Here is a 17,446-nt window from a genome sequence, read left to right as displayed (position 1 = left end):
GTTGATCTGTCAGTGCTCAGTTGGATGAGCTGATGAGATGAGACTAAGATGAGTGTCCAAAGTTAGATTTATAGTAGGGGAGGGCAATTCAAAAGCCACCAAGTTTAAAAGCACAACAAGAGCAGGGTGAGTATATGAGAAGTCAAATGCAGACGCAGATTATCAGTACTCAGGCAGAGAACAGCAAGTCACGCATCACTACAGCTAAAGACGCCAATAAATATTTGCAGTTAAATGAGGAATGATGTTTCTGAGCTGCTCCCACTAATTATCTGGATTTTATTCACTGTCAGCAAAGGAATTATTTTTTAAGTGACCCAAGGCAAGCCCTCTTGACACTCTAAAATGAACAAAAAACTAAAACAAAACAAAATGGTAATATAAGAGTAAAGATAAAAAAATGGAAGTAACCAACACTTAAATGAATAACTCCAGTCCAAAATCAAACGCAGACAGAGATCAGCAATACTCAGGCAGAGAACAGCAAGTCACACAGCACTACAGCTAAAAAATGTAGATGGAAAGGAAGATGTGTGCCAAGAATGGTTTTGAACAGAGATATAAATATGAACAGTGCTAACAAGGTTGGTAGGCACTACTAGAGCTGGAGGTAGCAAAATCTTGAAATGTGCTTGAGGCCTTAAACCAAGAATACAAGTCAGACTTTTAGCAAGACGAGTTGATTTCACAGTAGATGCAATTGCAGTGCAGTATTTAATATGTTATGAAGATAATTCCAAGGCAGTCGGCAGGGGCATTTACACATTGCACATATTTTGGCCACTGGAAGAAGCCATTGGGTAAACTGGCACTGAGGTGAATATAAAATCAAGAAGTACAAGATTATTTTTCAAATAGTTGCACTTATGGAAATAAATGCTGGTAATACTTTGGATCATCAGGCTTATGAGAAGCTAGGAATGGAAAAATGAGTTCACAACATGCAACCAAAAAGTGCACGTTTACAGCAACAATCGTATAATTACAGAGACATCCCAATTCTATGCAAAGCCATACATGATCCCTTGTATATCTTTACTGATTTACTGGGCTTAGGAATTTTCTCAAGAAGGTATATAGAAGTAAATCATGGTGCTATGACAGTTCTTTATCTTGCAAGAAAAACATTGATAGCTGTCAGGAGTACAACGGGGTGGGAATTGAAGCAAATGGAATGCTTATGTACCATTAAGAAGCACTTGCAGTCAATACAGTGTGTAAATAGCATGGTTACTGTTGTAAAGCCAGTCTCATCTGTATTCATTTGCACGAGCTGAATAAAGAAATCAAAGAATAAAAGCATTAATTACAGTTGGTGATTTCAAGCTTTCAGTACAAGATGCAGTAGAGATTCTTGCAGATAAAGCTAGACAATGAAAGTTCTAAAATGTATACATATAATATGCCGTTAAGAAAGTATATTCTGTTTGGTATTTTATGAGTACCAGAAATGTTGCAAAACATTGCACAGGTAATTTGAAGTTTGAAATGTGTTGTAAACATACTTGATGGATCTGCTAGTATTAGTATAGACACAAGAAAAGCATAAGAGACTGATACACTTGCTTTTTAAGTTAAGAAAGTACATTTCATAGTTAAACAAGTGCAAATGTAAAATGAGTGAGCTGCCTGAACTACATGGGGCATAGTCTAACATTTGAGGGATCAAAGCTTAACACAGAAAAAGAGCAGTTGTGTAAATTTGAAAGTCAGAAGACAGGCAGACATTACAGAGGTTTGTAGGACTTGAGCAGTATTTTGCAAACTTTGTACCTACGGTGCTTGAGGTAACTGCCCTCTGAGGAAGCTGTTAGGGAGTATGTAACTTGGAATGGAGCTATGAGTAAGGAAATGCTTTTGTCAAGTAACTATTTACAGATCCATTATTAAAATACTGTGCTTTGATCCATTATTAAACTACTATGATTTCAATAAGTCCGTTGTGTTTCAAGTCGATGCCATTCAGAATGGCATAGGAGCTGCGATTCCATAAGAGAATAAATCAATTGACTTTGGATCAAGAATATTTACAGATACACAGAAGAGAGATGCTCAGATAGAAAATAAACTGCTAGAGTGAAGTTGTTCAATCTTGCCGTCCATTCTTTACTGATGGGTTCGGAGACGATCCATCGGCTCCTGTACGGCCATATGCAAAGCTCGAGGTCTTCCAGTAGCTCGAGGCCAAGCCCCTATCCAATGATGCATTGTGAATTACCCTAGATCTAGTTTGGAGGTTCCAGTGCAAGCTCGGGCCAATTCTTTTTCAAAACGTATATATTAGCAGTTATTTCTTTAATATTGTTGCTAAACACTCTTAAATAGTTTTAGTTAGGTAGTTCGTGTTATAGCTTCTTAAAAGCTCCCCTTTCCTGTGTGTGATTAATAATTTGTCATATATCGGCCTCGCATGTTTTGGCCTAGTTTTTTTCTCTTCTGCTGTAGTTTAGTATTTCTGCAGATATGTATGTGTATATATATATATATATATATATATATATATATATATATATATCTATATATTGCCTATCCTATTGTTGGCCTTTTGTATTTTGGCCTAGTTTAGTAAATAGTAGTTAAACTTAAAAATTATTATCAAGCTCGGTTTTTTTGTGTGTGGAGTTCAGAGCCTAGCAGCTTTCTAATTTTTGGTGTTACTTTTTTCTTAGGCTCCTTTGCGTAGTGTGCTGTTAGAGCCTAGGGTATTGCTGAGTAACTTACTATATTTGTGTTACATTTTTCTCAGGCTCCTTGCGTGTGCATGTTGTTAGAGCCTAGGGTATTGCTGATTATCTGCTGTGTTTTTCTTTAGTAGCATAATGGCGGATGACAAAGATAAACACCCAAAGTCTGGGTTTAAAAAGTGTCCAGACTGGTCAAAACATGTCTGTTACGGATGGACATGTAACTTGTGTTTATTGCTTAGGAGCTGTCCACTTACAGGAGTCTTGTGCCATTTGCCATTCCTTTTCTTCGAGAGTGTTACTAGAGAGAAAAAGGAAATTGGTAGACAGGGGCTTGTTAAATCATCCCTTTCAAGAGGCTTTGAGTGACCAGGATGTGGCCACCAAGTCTTCCAAGTCCTCTAGATCTTCTGGGGAATCTAAGGACTCTAAGCAGTCTAAGAAATCTAAAAAGGTGGAGGATTATGCGACATCGGCTCCACAGACCTCGGAGCTGACTGTCTTTTCAGAGCCGGCCCAGAGCCTTGGAGCCGGTAGCTGAAAGGCCTCTATCTCCATTGCTTCAGTCAGCACCATTGGTGCATTCTTCTAGGTTTTCTGTCAGTCTGTCGTATTTGGATATAGATCAATTGGTGCAGAAGCTTTTACAGGCACCAGGCCTTGCTAAATTGTTGTCGGCTCTGACCCAAGCGACTTCGGAGCCGAAGACCACTACTCCTGATTTGACTACTCCGAGCCGTATCGGACCTTCAGAGCCAGAGGAAGCCGACCTGTTGATTGTGGAGCCTTTGGAGCAGAGACTTGCTCCAGTGTCTTCGGCTCCATCCACTCTGACGTCCTCTGTGCCGACCGGGGACTCTAGGAGCCGACACTCTCCAGTCGGATCTGGGGAGGATAGTCGGACTGACTTGTCGGTGCCAAATCTTCCTCTCGGGGCTTCGGCTCGGATGAGCTCAGCTCCTACCTCCTGCGTGGAGCCCACAGCCTCGGTGCGGGAGGGATTGGCTGTTCCTTCGGGTACGTCGACTCCTTCACATCGGAGCCGTGGTGCCTTCGAGGCCATGAGGAGAGCCTTGTCCCACAAGACATCCTCGACTTCAGGCCTTGCTTCCTCATCCCCCAAAGCGCCTGTGTCTGCTGCTTCTTCCATTGTCCAGGCAAGGTGTAGAGACCCAGAGTCTCAGGTAGCCTGACAGGGTGCCCCCTGCTCTTCCGAGACCTCCCCCAGATGTTTCCACTGAGGAGGTTCCCAGGAAGAGGTTGTGCAAGAGGAGGCACTTGGACTCCCCACAGGTGTCTTTAACATCTGACACTGACTTGGATGAGTCAGAAGGGTCCCCGCGGTCCCCCCTCTGAGGATATCTCCTTTGCTGAGATACTTGAGATCCTTAGGCAGAGGGGTGATTGGCAGTCCAAAAGCCCTACTGAGGATGAGTCAGTTCTCCTGAAGGCTTTCGGGTCTCAACCCTCCACCTTTTGGGTGTCTCCGCCCTTCGATGAGCTCATGCAGTTGGTCTTTCGGAGGGCTTGGGAGCCATCGGAGTCCATGGAGCCTGTTCCTAGGAGTCCTAATAAGTTTATATCAGCTTCATCAGATAAAACCTTCTTGTCCAAGCGAGTCCCTGTTGATGCCATGGTGGTGGCAGCGGCCACCAAAAAGGAAATGTCTGAGACTTCCTCATCTATTCATCCTCCTAATAGAGAGTCTAGGATCATGGATATATATGGGAAACGCACGTTTAGTTCAGCGACTTTTACTCTCCGCTTACTGAACTACTAAACCCATTTCACTAGGTTGCAAAGAGATCTCCTTAAGGAGTTGGGAGATGCTCTTCAGGGTACTCTAGCTGCAGGGGCCTCTGACAAAGTTGCTGCCCAGCTTGCTACCCTAAATTCTATTGTAAACTCATCCATGCATCTCATATCATATGCAGCTGATGGAACGAGTAGGGCAGAGGGTACAGGAATCGCTCTCAGAAGACATTCCTGGATGCGCTTGTGTTCCTTCGTGGAGCCCTTTAAGTCTTCCTTCATAAACACCCCTTTTGATGGCTCATCCCTTTTTGGGCCGCTTTTCCACCCCTACTCGGCCTTATCCCAAAGGGGAGGAAAAATTTGGTTCCGGAAAGCCCAAGGAGCCTTTCAGGACACACGTGGTGAACCCCCCTCTAGGGGCAGAGGAGGGGGTAATAGAGTAAGCCGCCGCCCTCGCAGCAGAGGGGGTCCACAACATCAGGATGACAGAGATCACTTCTGTGGTCAATCCTACCAGCGCTCCTGAAAGGAGGTCCGACTGTCTGCTGTGGAGGCAGTCGGGGGTCGCTTATCGTTTTATCCAGACGCCTGGCAAAAAATAAAAGACAGCTGGGTACAAAGTATCATTTCTAGAAGGTACTTCATACTATTCACCCCCCCCCCCCCCGTCCATAAGGAGAATCCCGGATGTTCCACCCAGTTACAGGGAACAAGCAACCATAGAGGTCCACAAGTTGCTAGAAAAAAGTCATACAGCCAGTCCAAGCAGACCAAACAGGATCCGGAACTTACTCAAGGTTCTTTTTGGTTCCAAAGAACACAGGGGACTGGAGACCCATTTTGGACCTCAGCAGACTGTACTTCCCTTTTTAGGGAAAGACAATTAGATGTACTCTATAGATCTCAAGGATGCGTACTACCACATAAAAATGGCCAGGCCATCCAGAGATCACCTGCATTTCCAGCTGGGAGCCAATCATTATCAAGTTTGAGCCCTGCCCTTTGGTCTCACTACAGCCCCCAGAGTATTCACCAAAATGTATGGCAGTGGTCACGGGTCACCTGAGGCGTCTAGGATTCCAGGTGTTATCGTACCTAGACGATTGGCTCCTTACCTCCACCACCATGCATCAACTGATTCAGGCAAAGGGAATACACTCTGGCACTCTGCAATCATTTAGGCATTACAGTCAACTCAGAAAAGTCTGCCTTGTCGCCATCGCAGCATATCGTTTTTATCGCGGCAGAGCTAGACACTTCAACCACCACTCTAAGACTACCAATCGAAAGAACCTTCCTTCTTCGTCAGCATCTCAGCACATTGGTATCGAAAGACAGAGCACCAGCTTCAGAAGTTCTGAAAGTATTGGGTTTGATGGCTGCAGCAATCCTAGACATACCATTAGCAAGAATGCATATGCGGATTCTTCAATGGCGACTGTTCACTCAATGGTCTTAAGAGGAACTTCCAATAGATCATACGATTTTGATTATGAGCTCTTACAAGAGAGATCTCCAGTGGTGGGTGATGTCTCTTCACATCACCATAGAACGCCCCTTTGTTTTACCCCCTCCAGTAGCCACTGTGACCACGGACGCTTCCCTAATAGGGTTGGGGGGGGGGCATTTTCAGGGAAAGACTGCCCAAGGCTCATGGACAGATCAAGAGTCAATGAGACAAAACAGATTCTTTTGTCTTCTCACAAGCCGTCCACTAGAAGATTATATCTTAGTAAGTGGAAGAGATTTTCCATATGGGCTTCTAAGCAGAACATTGATCCTTACCAAGCCCCCTTGACATCCATACTAGAATTCTTGACTATGATTTTTAATACAGGAGTGGCAGCTGCAACTGTTCGGGTTCAGTTGACTGCTATATCTAACTTTCATCTCTGGATTGACGGGCTAAATGTCATGTCCCACAAGTTATCCAAGGCCTTCCTCAAGGGAACTTTTCATATGAGACCTCCAGTATAAACTTCCTATTCTCCATGGAATATAAATTTCATGGTGTCTCGTATAATCCTTCCACCATTTGAACCAGCATCATCTTGTGACCTCAAGTATTTGTCGTGGAAAACCATTTTTCTGGTGGCTATTACTTCTGCCCGCAGAGTGTCAGAGCTTTAAGCTTTATCTATCATCCCTCCTTATTTGATTTTCCATGCTGATAGAGTTTCTCTTAGACAAACCCCTTTTTTTTGCCCAAAGTTTGTTCAGAAACTAATATTAACCAAGTCATTGAGTTACCAGTTTTCTTCCCTAATCATTCCAATAAGTTGGAGTATGTTCTTCTTTCGGCTTTTCCCTGTTGGGGGTCGCCACAGCGGAACTCCGGTCCGCTAATGATTGGCAGTAGATTTTTTTTACGGGTGCTGAGGTGCCAGCTCGATGCCCAACCTGCAGCGGTAGCATTGTTGCCTCACAGCAAGAGGTTTTCCCGTTCGATTCTCGGTGGGAGCGCCTTCTGTGTGGAGTCTGCATGACCTCCCCGTGGTCGAGTGGTGTTCGAAAGACATGCGTAGAATGGGCATGCCTTCGTTGAAGGTCGGACGTCGAGCTGAGGATATGCTGCATAAACTTGATGTTCACAGACGGCTCAGATTTTAATTGGATAGAACAAAAGATTTCAGGAAACAGACCATCTCTTCGTTTCATTCTCTGAAGCCAGAAAAGGTAGACCAGTAGCTTAAAACAACTCTGTCTAAATGGTTATCTGATTGTATCACCTTTGTTTACTCAGCTGCTAATATGCCTTTGCAACACAAGATTAAAGCTCACTCAGTCACAGCAGTTTCTACATCCTCAGCGTTCCAAGCCAAATTGCCCCTTGATAACATTTGTGCAGCAGCCACTTGGCCTAAACCTCATACCTTTATCACGCATTACAAAGTTGATAAGGCCACCAGGGGCAGGGCTTCTTTTGTGTCTACGGTTCTGAAGAATGTACTCCCATGAGCCACCCGAGATTGATGGTGCTATGGACGCTCCCCATCAGTAAAGAATGAACAGCAAGATTGAACAACTTCACATTAAGAAGTTATGTACTCACCGTAACGTTCCATGTGAGTAGTTCATCGCGCCTTCATTCTTGCGTCCCTCACTCCTGGCTGATAGTTGACCTAGAGGTTGGTCTCATCCTGGTTGCTCAGTTCTTCCTCTCCATAGGAGGATAGCTCATTTATATGGTTATAGTACATGCAGCAAACGAGATCTGAGGTAATTCACAGTGCATCATGGGATAGGGGCTTGGCCTCGAGCTACTGGAAGACCTCGAGCTTTGCATACAGCCGTACCAGAGCCGATGGATTAGCTCTGAACCCATCAGTAAAGAATGAAGGCGAGATGAACAACTCACATGGAACGTTATGCAGAGTACATAACTTCTTATAATGTGTAGATATGGTAAATTCCATAAATATGTCTGCAGTAAAGAAGTTCAAGTTGAAGTGGATCACAAATCTTTACAAAATTTATTCAGAATTTTTGGTACAAAGCATACCTATGATTGCATAGTTTGTTGCTTAATCTAGAGAAGTATGCTGTGAAAGTGAAATACATACCAGGCAAGGAGCCACACATAGCAGATGTATTGTGCAGGCTATTTTAGCATGAGTAATACCACAGTTTTCCAGTAACATGTTGAAAGAAGTTGCACTGAAATGGTTTTCTGAACAAACATCATCTGTACAGAAAGAAATTCAACCTATTTTTCATTCAAGGAAGTAATCATCCAGGGCTTTATGTTCAAAATTGATAAAGTAGTAAAGCCACCTTAACAGAGAAGACAGATGCTTGAGAGGATACATGAATCACATCCAGGAATAGTGAATTGCAAAGAAATAGCAAGAGATTTAATGTATTGGCTAGTAATGTCTACTCAAATAGAGCGTGTAGTGGAGAGTTGTGTCATCTTCAGTGTAGACCATAACAGCAGTCCAGAGGAAGAGATGTTGACTGAGTTGCTCCATCATCCTGATGGTAAAATCTTCATCCATGTAGCAGAGTAGTCACAGATTTGTTTTGGTCAAAGGAAGCTGATCTTATATTTGTACATTATTATTTGAAGTCCACTGAAAGTAATCAAACTGGCAGGCACAACAAGCTTAATTTTGATTAGGGCACTAGTCACTTCTTAGTATGGGAATACCTGGTGGTGTCATATCAGATAGTGGTCTCTAGTATACATCTGGAATTCAGAAGACCTCTGCATGAGTGAAGAATTCAGCAACCCTATCCACATTTCAGTGAACAAGTGAAGAAAACTAGACATATAGTGAAAAAAAATTTGAGAGAGCAGTAACAATAGTTAATGAGGCTTGTTTGTTCGGAATATAGCAATACTCCATTTCAGGGATTTGCGTATCCCACTATGTCATTAATTAGTGGCCATAAGACTGAAGAGGAAATTATACAGCTCATCTACATTGCTAGCACGTGAGAATTAGTATAAAGTGCAAGAAATGTTGGAAATAAATCAACAAGGACAGAAGTACTGTTGATGTCCTTCATGGATGCATCTGCAGTCATAACAAATGGGTTGTCCTGTCGTCAGGCAGCCCTTCGGTCGGCCGGATTCCAAAGTCTGGGTCCGGCTTCGGCTGATGTCGCACTCCACCCGACGTCATCTCTGCTGGTCTTCGGGTATAAAGGCATCAGCCGACGCCATTTTCCCCAGTCTTTCTTGCCGCGTGGCGCCCGAAGCAGAAGCTGTTCGCAAGTGCCGGTCGGTCAGATCCAGAGATTACTACTACCGAATACTACTTCGAAGACTTCTAAAAAGCTAAGTACCCCGTTGGGGACCCTTTCTTGCCTCAGCCGATGTCAGAAAAAGTCAACAACTGTTTAACTTGTGGGAAACAAATACCTCATAAAGATTTCCACTCCTACTGTCTGCCTTGCATAGGCCCAGACCACGACGTAGCAGCCTGTTCGGCCTGTGCTTCCTTCAACCGACGAACGCTTAGGCGTCGGTCGGAGTTTGCTGAACAGTTTTTCGGCTCAGATTTTGCTTACATTATGCCGTCGGATCCTCCGACTACCCAAATTGTTAAAAAACGCAAAGAAAAAGACCGACACTCGCGGTCCGCGGTTTCGGCCGAAACCACGGTTAAGCAAGCGAGTGTCTCGGTTTCGGCGAAACCGAAAACTGGTCAATCTTCAGCGAATCCATGACTACTACTGAGGCTCCTGCTACCTTATCTGAATCAGCCTCAGAAATTTTGCCTACAACTGTGGTTCCTACTGATCTATCAGACACCATCCCTTGGATATCTCTACCCCAGCACGTGGTGCTGCTAGGCCTCCTGCAGCCATGTCTATTAAGGCCTTTGCCAGGGCTAAAGCAGCCAAATCAGCTAAATCAGTGCCTGTTAAACCACCCTCACTCAGGCCCACTTCTAGTTCACAAATGCTTACTCTGGCAGAAGATTTAATATCCTTAATTAGGGATCCCAATCTCACCCAGACAGGGCCTCTCAGCCCCAGAAAAGAGACCTAGAGCAGAGCCCCGAGCCTGTGTCCTCTGATGATTCTGCGGATGACTCAGACATTACAGACCAGCCAGAGGCTCCTTTTCCAATTATGAAGATTCAGATGCTGAAGAATCCATTCCAGCTGCCTCTCCACCAGAGGAATTCTCCTTTGGGAAACCTTACATGCCATGAGAGAACAATTCCAATGGCAGGGTCAAGATTTCTCAGATTCAAGAAAAGGCTTAGGACTTTTCTGCACTTACCACAACATAGGCCCTTAGCTATACCTCCTGTCCTATCTGTTGTGGACGATGCATTTAATGATGTCTGCTCTGCACCTGATTCCTTACCTCCAGCCCCTGCCAAACCAGATAGATTTTACAGGGTGCCAGACACTCATCACCACCTATACAAGGCCCCACTTGCAGACCCCGAAACTATATCCCAGGGGCCTAAGGCAGTAGCCTCGACCACAGCAAAAAACCCTATTCCCTCTGAAAGGGAATCCAGGTCCTTAGAGAGATGGGGGAAAAAAGTCTACACCTCTGCTACTCTCTCAGCTAGAGCTTTAAACTGTCAGTTTCACATTATCCAATACCAAGAGTTTATTCTTGATCAGTTAATTAAAAAGCTGTCCTCTGATGAATCTTTAGATAAGAAATATGTATTAGAAATGGTGAATAACATCCAGCAGGTTAGTAACCATTCTTTAAAATGTGGCTATGATGCACTGGAGGCTTCATTTAGATCAGCCATGACTGGCACAGTGATAAGAAGGCATGCATGGTTGAAAGAACAGGTCTTGCCGGATCATGTTAAAGCTAAGCTATTGGATGCTCCTATGGATAAGGCCAGTCTATTTGGGGAACCAGCAGGTAATGAAGAAAATGGAAGAAAAGGCAAAATCTGTACAAACAGTTAAAGATTTCCTACAGGTTCAGCCCCCAAGGTTTAGCAGGAACTGGCCTGCCAAAAATTGGTCCTTTCCTGACTCCACAAGATCCCAAAGGGGCAGGAACAGACGCTCTAGGGGCAGAAATCAATCCAGAGGAGGTGCCTACAGAGGACGACAGTGGCAAGGCAATAACCGAGGCACAGACGCAACCACTGCCACTGCAACAGGACAATCACAGTGACTTGGCTCTGACTCCGCCTACCAGGAGCAAATAGCAGCACCATTAGGCGGAAAGTTAGCCTTATTCTCGAAAAATTGGCACTATATTACAAAAGACAAGTGGATTTTGCAAACCATAGACCAAGGCTACGGTTCCACTTCCACACTTTACCAGTAAAAGAGGAATGCCAAACCTGCCCCAAATCAAAAATAGAAGCCCTGCACCAGACAGCAGAATTAATAAAGATAAGAGCTGTGGAAAGGGTACCAATAACAGAACAGGGCAAAGGATTCTACTCCAGACTCTTCCTAGTACCAAGAAAAGAAAAACTGGAGACCTATTCTCGACCTGTCCATCTTAAACACATACATCATTGTCCCAAAATTCAAAATGCTGACCCTACAGCAACTTCTTCCCATGCTGGGCAAGGAGTGTTGGCTGGTAACTCTAGATCTCAAGGAGGCCTACCTGCACGTCCCCATTCGACCAAATTGCAGAAGATACCTCAGATTTCTTGCAGGATCAGAGCATTATCAATTCTCAGCATTGCCCTTTGGCTTATCTACTGCGCCCAGAGTATTCACAAAATGCCTGGCATCAGTAATCGCTCACTGCAGAGTACAGGGAATCCAAATTTATCCATACCTGGACGACTGCCTGTTACAAGCGGACAACAAAAGCAAGCTGACAACAGATTTACAAAGGGTCATTTACTTGCTACAAGCCCTGGGATACACAGTCAATTTTCAAAAGTCAAGACTGATACCATCCCAGACAAGAACTTTCTTGGGCGCGGAATTGGACACAGTAAAACAGATGGCATTCCTAACTGCAGAAAAACAAAAAAAGAACTCCCTCTTTACTTCTTGGCATTAACAAAGTAGAACAAACTAACAGCAAGAAAAGTTCTGCAGGCCTTGGGCTTCATGGCATCATGCATAATCTTGGTCCCACATGCCAGACTGCATATGAGAAAGTTACAGTGGTACCTAAAGAATTTATGGTCTCAACACAGGCACAGCTTAGAAACAGAAATACCACTAATCCCATGCTTAAAACAGGAGTTCCTATGGTGGGCTCGGGCATGCCAGTCAAACCCAGGCTTACCCTTCCACAACTTTCGAGCAACCCAAACCATCACAACGGATGCCTCAGACCTAGGATGGGGGCACACATGCTGGACAAATGCGTACAAGGACTGTGGACTCAGGACCAGCTGCACCTGCACATAAACCAAAAAGAAATGCTGGCAGTAAAACTGGCAATCCTAAAATTCAGACCATTCCTCAAAGAAGGCCATTTGATGATAAGGACAGACAACACCACAGTCATGTGGTACATCAACAAACAGGGAGGCACTCATTCTTACCCCTATGCAGAATGACTTTGGACCTTTGGAATCTGGCTCTCAGCTACAACATCCAGTTACAGGCAATATTTGTACCGGGAAAAGAGAACACCCTAGCAGACATTTTAAGCAGAACCACCTCGGATGCTCACGAATGGATGCTACACCGGACATCTTCAAGGCCATCACAAAGAAATGGGGAATGCCACAAATAGATCTATTCGCTTCCCCACAAAATCACCAGCTCAAAAATTCTGCACAAGGACATTCCACCCACTTGCATGGAAGGTGGACTCTCTATCCTTCAGCTGGAAAGGCCTGACAGCATATGCATTCCCACCTCTTCCCTTGATGCACAAGGTACTACTGAAAATCAAAGAGGAACGTCCAAGGATAATTCTGATAGCTCGAACTGGCCAAGACAACACTGGTACCCATTGCTGAGGAGCATGTCTCGGGAGAAAATGTGGTCAATACCCTGATGCCTCTGATGTTAACTCAGAACAACTACAACATCATACATCCAAACCTAAAAACCTTGCAACTGACTGCCTGGAACATCACATAGCAGTAACTAACCCAGACCTTTCACAAAGGGTTAAAGACATTATCCTTGAAGCCCGCAGACCTTCAACAAGAAGGAACTATGCAGGAAAATGGAAAAGGTTCGTCATTTGGAGTACTGAAAGAGGAAAAGATGTGTCGAACATAGATATTGCTAACATTCTGGAGTACTTGGCAGAGCTTCTACATACAGGCCTGTCCTATTCCTCCATCAAGATATATGCATCAGCTATTTCAGCAGAATACAGCTTTGATCCTCCTGTCTTTTCACATCCTCTACTCAGGCAGTTTCTCAGAGGGATCAAGAATGTAAAACCTCCTAGGAAACCACCATTACCAGCATGGGACTTGAATTTTGTACTAGAAAAGTTGACACTCCCTCCGTTTGAACCAGCAGCAACAGCAGATCTACAACACCTGTCATGGAAAACTGCTTTCCTACTGGCTATTACTTCAGCAAGGAGGGTTTCGGAACTACAGGCCTTAATGGCAGTGCAACCCTTCCTAATCTTCCATCAAGATAGGGTGTCCATGAGAACTAATCCTACATTTATGCCTAAGGTGGTATCCAGAGTGTCTTTAAACCAGGCAATCCACCTACCTACCTTCTTTCCCAATCCACAAAACAGAGGTGAAAGAATAATGCATACCTTGGATGTACACAGACAGTTACGCTACTACCTGGACAGAACCAAAGGTAACAGAAAAACTGACCAGCTCTTTGTAGCCTATGCAACAGGAAGGGAAGGAAAAGCAATTTCCAAACAGACAATCTCCAAATGGATAGGAAATTGCATAAGATTCTGTTACTCCTACCATGGAAAACCAATTCCACAGAACATAAGACCTCATTCTACAAGGGCTACAGCCACTACCACAGCTTTCTTAAGAGGAGTGGCAACCAAGGACATTATTGAGGCGGCTACTTGGACCTCCGTGCATACATTTGCCAAGCATTATAATTTACCTCTATATTCTAGATCCCGAGCAGGGTTTGCCACTGCTGTACTGCAAGGGATCCTGACTACACCATAATTATTATTCCTCCTCCCTAGTTTGGCTATGGTATTCTACCCATTTGTTATGACTGCAGATGCATCCATGAAGGACATAGTACAGTTTTGTACCTACCATAAATGTAGATGTCCGAACTGGATAGCATCTGCAGTCAGGATTACCCTCCCTCCTTCCCCTCTGCGGTACTCCTAGGGTATTTACCCTCCTAATAGCTAGCTGGGGGGGGGAGTCTCTTATGGTGTATTTGTTTGTATATATGTACATACATGTTTATTTTTTGTGTTTGCCTTCTACTATTTTGGAAACATTGGCATTTATCCAAACTTTAGCTTTCCAAGAGGGCAATTGGCATCTGGGGCAAGAAACACTGAGGAAAATGGCGTTGGCTGATGCCTTTATACCCGAAGACCAGCAGAGATGACGTCGGGTGGAGTGCGACATCAGCCGAAGCCAGACCCAGACTTTGGAATCCGGCCGACCGAAGGGCTGCCTGACGACAGGACAACCCATTTGTTATGACTGCAGATGCTATCCAGTTCGGACATCTACATTTATGGTAGGTACAAAACTGTACTTTACCATCATTATTATTTTCAAAAAAATGGCAAACCTTTTTCATATTATAGTCTACACCATATAATCTCTTATTTTCACTTCTAAAAGAACAGTGCATAACTGAGTAGAAAGGCAATAATTTCACATCAGTAACATCTAGATGTGAATTTATAAGATAAACTAATTATATTATATCTATTAATCATCTGTCCTGACTGAAAAGAACCATTCACAAGGAGCCTACTGAAGGAAACGAAAGAAAAACGGGAAAGATGGTGGGTTGGAAGGAGGGGCTGAATCAGATCAGTCACTTGCAAGTGTTCCTTCCTGAATCGTCTAATAAAGGACTGTTTACTGCATTGTTTTGACATCCATAGACAATTGAGGTTTTATTTGGACAGAACCAAATCTTTCAGGAAGGCTAGTTCATTTTTTTTCTTCAAAGGCCTGGTTGGGTGTGCCATTGTCTAAAGTTACTCTGTCCAAGTGGCTATCTGATTGCATTTCATATGGGTATTGTTTGAAAGGAAAGCCCTTGCATTGTAAACCGAAAGGTCATTCTTCTAGAGCTATAACTATTTCTATGGCTTTTATCTCCAGATTTTCTTTGGACAATGTTTGTGCTGCTGTTACTTGTGTGCATCTTCACAAGTTTGTATCCAACTACATACTGGATATTCACTTGAGGTCTAGGGCCTCTTTTGTTTCCATGATATTGTGCAATATCCATCAGTAAGACCACCGTGGGGTTGTATGTGGCTGGGGACTCAGTCCCACAAGTTGAACCAAGACTGAACAAGACTACATTGAATAAGAAAGTTATGTACCCTCCCTTCTGCTACTGCCTTGTAGGCAAGTTTCTTGATTTTGGGACAGCCAAGCTGGGGAGGATTGTTCTCCTTTGTTGGACTCCTTAGTGATTTCTTTTGGGATTAAGTGATGGAAGCTTTTGCAGATGGCAGCAAACTCGATCTGAGTTAATCCTATTTGAGCGAGGGATTATGGGTAGAGGAAGCAGATCTCAGGGGCTGAAGTCTTTAGGATATAGCCAGTGTCCGATCCAGGTTGGATCCAGTAACCCACAGGTTGAACCAAACGGAAGGAGACAACATGGATATATCATTATAAGTACATAACTTTTGTGTATTGGTGATATCTAGTATCGATGTTCCTGGTCTAAAGCAGTCAAGTGGTGGTGTGTGGATGGAGCAAGCTTCAGTAAAACATTTGTTGACTCGTCCAGTCTTGGGACCTCTCAGTTATCTGCCTCAGCCCAGCCTTCCATGAATCTGAACCTATAAGCTTGTCTGTCTTCTCATCAGAGGGGCAGAGGAGTGATAGCCACTGTAGAGGTAAGCGTAGGGTGTCCAAAATTAATTATTCTTCTCTTTGAGCAGTCCTCTTGCAGAAATTCTCCCTGGATTAAAAAATTGATGATGGGGAGGATTCTCTAGTGTCTCTTCCTGAAGACACAGTTATGACTAAGGCCCTCAAGTGTATGAAATAGTTGGGAGCTTGTCTCATCCCTGAAGGAAACTATATAGGTGACTTTCTGCTCCACCCTGCAGTCATTGTGGGTGGTTCCCCCTGCCAACAAGATGGTTGCACAGGGTATGGTAGACACAAGGTATAACAGCACCTGTTCCAAAGACTGCACAGGATCTTCTGCCTTCCCACAGGCTGGGATTCTCGGACTAAGACTCCACTGGCTGTCTCCGTGTTATTGGCAGTGGCTGTCAAAAAAAAAAAAAAAAAAAAACCCCTCTGAATGTCCATCAATCCGTTTGCCAGATAAGGATTTTTAATAGCTTTGCATTTTTTGTTAAGCTCTTCTAGTCATACAGTAGCTTTTCTTTTAGGACATTTAATTACATGATACATATGATAAGGTTCTGTTATGCATCGGTAGGTGAAATATGCAACACGTTAATGATACTGCACAGAAATCTACAGAGGTAGCCGGAATCAATCTTAGGTGGCACCTGTAGCTACGTTTTCCAGTTTCTCCATAGGACTACCCATAGTGGCATTGATCAAGCAACCTGAGCAGGTGTGACAGACATAATCATTCATAGTCATGCCTGGCTTGGAAACGGTAGCTGTGCTGAACACTTAGACACCCTTCACTAACACCCCTGTTAAAAATACCATTTTTTTGTCCCAAAGAGAAAACTAAGCTCCATGAGAGTGAGAATGGTTGTGGCTGATGCTATCAAATTCTCCACTTCTAGGTGGTCATTCTCTCATAGTCACCCAGGATGCATACCTGCAGATTGTGTTAACTAAGGAGACCAGGGAAGGAGATGCACTTCTGGGTAGTACCCAGCTATTTTCAGTTCAGGTCCTTGCCATTTGGTCTCTGCAACTTAGTTTTTTAATCATATCGTACAATTGTTGTCATGCTTTGGCATAATTTGAACTGTTTTGGATTTTTGTATATATTCAAAGATTCTTGAAGTAGTACAATTCAGTGGAATTATAATTCTGAATTCCCATCCTAAAATAATCTTTGCGAGGCATGGAATACCTCAAGAAGTTGTATGTGGCAATCGTCCTCAGTTTGCTGCCCAGAAATTTAATGAAATTTGTCATTCAAAGGAAATTCACAGTATCTTAAATGTAATAATCAGAGTCAGCAAATTATTAGTTATCTATTCTTAAGTTCAGAACCTTAAGAATGGATAGTCAGTAGGGTTGTAACCAGCACAATTACTTATAAGGCAACTTGTCTTGTCAGAGTTGCATACATATTAATTGCTTGTACCAAAAAGCAGCCAAACCATGATAAAGTTATTACAGAAAAAACAACAAAAACAGAAATTCTGTTATGAGAAATCTGCAAAGATGTTTGTTTCTTTAAAGGAAGTGTAAAGTGTAAGAATTGCAAACAATTTTCCAGTTAAGTTTGGAAATTGCATATATAAGCTGGTGTGC

At 43.5% G+C, this 17,446-nt stretch overlaps 1 protein-coding gene across 1 annotated transcript in view; it reads left to right on the top strand.

The window, feature by feature from the left end:
- The window catches only part of LOC122805378 (uridine-cytidine kinase-like 1), a 1,023,926-nt gene that overhangs the window by 823,039 nt on the left and 183,441 nt on the right, over positions 1-17,446 (top strand). The window lies entirely within an intron of this gene.

The sequence above is a fragment of the Protopterus annectens genome, chromosome 6.part1 (assembly GCF_019279795.1).
Source record: "Protopterus annectens isolate FY-2018-M chromosome 6.part1, PAN1.0, whole genome shotgun sequence".
Classification (NCBI taxonomy): domain Eukaryota; kingdom Metazoa; phylum Chordata; order Ceratodontiformes; family Protopteridae; genus Protopterus; species Protopterus annectens.
This window is presented reverse-complemented; position numbering and strand designations above follow the sequence as displayed.